Source organism: Dipodomys spectabilis, unplaced genomic scaffold (assembly GCF_019054845.1).
Source record: "Dipodomys spectabilis isolate Male_0828 unplaced genomic scaffold, ASM1905484v1 ptg000234l, whole genome shotgun sequence".
Classification (NCBI taxonomy): Eukaryota; Metazoa; Chordata; class Mammalia; order Rodentia; family Heteromyidae; genus Dipodomys; species Dipodomys spectabilis.
Genome location: NW_024870911.1, coordinates 17307055 through 17311243, shown reverse-complemented (window position 1 = coordinate 17311243; position 4189 = coordinate 17307055).

The following is a 4189-nucleotide window of genomic DNA, read 5'->3' as shown; positions in this document are numbered from 1 at the left end:
GGGCTTGAATCAGGGCTTGGGTGCTGTCCCTGAGGTTCTTTGCTCAAGGTTAGCACCATATCTCTCTAGCCATAACTCTACTCCCAGTTTTTTTTTTTTTGGTGGTTATTTGGAGGTAAGAGTCTCATGGGCTTTGCTACTCAGGTTAGCTTTGAATCTTGATCCTCAAATTTCAGGCTCTTAACTAGCTAGTATTACAAGTGTGGACCACTGGTGCTTGGTGTGTGTGTGTGTGTGTGTGTGTGTGTGTGTGTGTGTGTGTGTGTGTGTGTGTGTGTGTGTGTGTACTCAGGGCCTCTGTGCTGTCCCTTAGCTTTTTTTTTTTTTAACTCTACATTAGTGCTCTACTACTTGAGCCATACCTCTACTTCTGACTTTTGGTAGTTAATTGGAGATAAGAGTCTCACAAATTTTCCTGCTTAGGCTAGCTTTACATTGCAATCCTTATTTCTCAGCCTTCTGAGTAGCTAGGACTATAGGTGTGAGCCACTATCCCCAGGCATGTGTTTGCTTATATTACTTGTGCTTTTGAGGTCCTATCTAAAAAATAAATTAAAAAATCTTTATATTAGATAGGGACCTGTGGCTCATGCCTGTAATCCTAACTACTTAGGAGGCTGAGATCTAAGGATCACTGTTCAAAGCCAGCCTGGACAAGGAAAGTCCAATGAGATTCTTATCTCCAATGAACCACCAGAAAACTGGAAGTAGCGTTGTGGCTCAAGTGGTAGAACACTTGCCTTGAGATGAAGAGTTCAGGGACAGCACCCAGGCCCAGAGTTTAAGCCCCATGACAGACAAAAAATACATTAAAAAAAAAATCTTTGTATCAATATCCTGCAGTGTTTTCTTTAGGTTTTCTTCTAGTAGTTTTATAGTTTTGTTTTGTTTTGTTTTGTTTTGTTTTGTTTGGGGGGGGGTTGGGTCATGGGGCCTGAACTCTGGGCCTGGGCGCTGTCCCTCAGCTCTTCAGCTCAAGGCTAGCACTCTACCACTTGAGCCACAGTACCACTTCCGGCTTTTTTCTTTTTGCTTATGTGGTGCTGAGGAATGGAACCCAGGGCCTCAGGCATGCAAGGCAAGCGCTCTACCACTGAGCCACCTTCCCAGTCCCAGTTTCTTTGTTTTTGTTTTTTTTTGTTGGTCGTGGGACTTGAACTCTGGGCCTGGGCACTGTCCCTGAGCTCTTCAGCTCAAGGCCAGCACTCTACCACTTGAGCCACAGCCCCACTTCTGGTTTTCTGGTGGTTAATTCGAGATTAGAGTCTCACAGACTTTCCTGCCCAGGCTGGCTTTGAACTGTGATTCTCAGATCTCAGCCTCCTGAGTAGCTAGGATTACAAGCATGAGCCACTGGTGTCTGACGACTTTTAGCTTTTTTGCTAGTTCATTGGAGCTAGGAGTTCCACAGAATTTTCTGCCCAGGCTGGATTTGAACTGGGATGTTCAGATTTCAGCCTCCCGAGTAGCTAGAATTACAGGCATAAGGCATCAGCACTTATCTTGAGTGATTTTTACATTTAATAAAAGATACAAGTCTAGTTTATTCATCTAGTTTCCCCAGAACCATTTACTGAAGAGATTGTCTTTTCGTTAGTGTATGTTCTTGGCAACTTAAAAAAAAATCAGTTGGCTGTAAATGTGTGGATTTATTTCTGGGTTCTCACTTCCATTGCATTTAGAGTCCTATTTTTATAAATGGTCTGGCCATGATCTGTTTGTATATTTAGTCTCTCAAACAGAATACCCAGGAATACTAAAATATGAATTAGAAGAAGGTTATAAAATCATAGAGCACTTTACAAACATGAAGGAAGCCTGTATTCCATTGTTGTGCAGATCTTCCAAACAGTTTTGCTACGTAAAAAGTTAGCTCCTTGGGCTGGTAATGTGGTAGAGTACTTATCTAAGATGCATGAAGCCCTGGGCTAAGAAGGTGGCTCAGTGGTAGAGTGCTTGCCTTGCATGCATGAGGTCCTGGGTTCTATTCCTCAGTACCAGATAAACTGAAAAAGCCGGAAATGGTGCTGTGGCTCAAGTGGTAGAGTGCTAGCCTTGAGCTGAAGAACTTAGGGGCAGCACCCAGGTCCAGAGTTCAAGCCCCATGACCGACTAAAAATAAATAAGCTGGGCACTGGTGGCTCACGCCTGTAATCCTAGCTACTCAGGAGGCTGAGATCTGAGGATCGCAGTTCAAAGCCAGCCCGGGCAGGAAAGTCCATGAGACTCTTATCTCCAATAAACCACTAGAAAACCGGAAATGGTGCTGTGGCTCAAGCCGTAGAGCGCTCGCCTTGAGCTAAAGAGCACAGAGACACCGCCAAAGCCCAGAGTTCAAGCCCCACGACCGACCAATTAAAAAAAAAAAAAAAAGCCTGACATTGCTCTGGGTCTCAAGCGGTAGAGTGCTAAGCCTTGAGCACAGAGAGGCTCAAGGACAGATCCCAGGCCCTGAGTTCAAGCCCCAGGACCTGTAAAAAAGAATTAACACATTGTTGTAACAATGAAATTGCCCAGTGTATAATTAATATAAGCAAATAAACTTTAAAAAGGGTTTATCTTATTGTAATTATGGACTAGGATGGGTAGTCTGATAGTCACATCTAACTTTTGTCACTTGAAAATAATCATTTTAGTGAATTTTATTTTTACAGTAAGATTAGAAGAAGAGACTAATCAAAGGCAGCTTGGAAAGAAAACTCTTGTGAGACTCTTGGCTCCAATTAACTAGCAAAAAGCTGGGAAGTGGGGCTGGGAAGGTGGCTCAGTGGGTCCACGACTGGACCCAAAATAAATAAATAAATAAATAAATAGATAGATAGATAGGTAGATAGATAAATAAATAAATAACTTGGGAAGTGGAGAGGGGGCTCAAGTAGTAGAGAGCCAGACTTAAGCAAAAGTCCTGAGTTCAACCCCAGCACTGACACACACACTTACACAGAAAGAGACAGAGAAAGAGAGACAGAGACAGAAAGATAGAGAGACAGAGAGACACAGAGAAATTAGAACCTCTAGTAAGCTACTATTAGTCTGATGCTGAAAATATGTATGTATGGTCTCCTAATTCCTGTGGACTAAGTGTCCAAATAGGACCTAGTCATCCTCCACAAAATGCAGTTTTCCAACTTCCTGTTTGGGTAGGGTGAATTACATTGCTGGGAAGGGAATAGTATAGTGGGTGATTTGCTTTACTTTTTTCTAAATCTAAACCTGCATCCCTTGCAACTTCTTTGGCTTTGTTTGCATTTTTAGAAGAATTTGGTTATGGGGCTGGGAAGGTGGCTCAGTGGTAGAGCGCTTGCCTTGCATGCCTGAGGCCCTGGGTTCGATTCTTCAGCACCACATAAGCAAAAAGAAAAAAGCCGGAAGTGGCGCTGTGGTTCAAGTGGTAGAGCGCTAGCCTTGAGCTGAAGAGCTGAGGGACAGCGCCCAGGCCCAGAGTTCAGGCCCCATGACCGGGCCAAAAAAAAAAAAAAAAAAAGAATTTGTTTATATAGCAAAGACTACCTTGAACTTGGGGTCTTTTGCTTCAGTCTCCTAAGTGCTGAGATTACAGGCATGTTCAGTTCCCAGAGACTTCTGTTGTTTCTGTGCTGGGTATTGAACTTAAGGCCTTATGCATATCAGGCATAAATACTGTACCTCTGAACTGTAGCTCCAGCCTATCCCTGAGATCTTGTGTGTGTGTGGGGGGGGGGGTGGGGGGTAGGGGCGGGGTACTAGGGCTTGAACTCAGGGCTTGAGTTCTGTCTCTGAGCTTTTTGCTCAAGGCTAGCCTTCTACCACTTGAGTTACAGCTAAGCTTTTTTTTTTTCTGGTTAATTGAAGATAAAAAGTCTCATGGACTTTCCTGCTTGGACTGGCTTCAAAACATGATCTTCAGATCTCATCCTCCTAGTAGTTAGGATTACAGGCTTGAGCCACCAGTGTCCTGGACTTTATAATGGAGACTCCTCATCTTTCTTGTTACTGCCTTTGGAAACTGACTTGTTTGGGCTTTTTAGAAGTTCTATATTTAAATTGCAGGCTTTTGAATCAACACATTAAGAAGCTTAGACATAAGGAGAGAAAGCAAAGGAAGTTCTATTTATTCAGTTCCTGTTACCAAAACGAGTCTTGTTTTGCCAGCTTCACATATGCCTATCATTGAAGAAAGGAGTTTTGCAAAAGCAAGTTTATTCAAGAG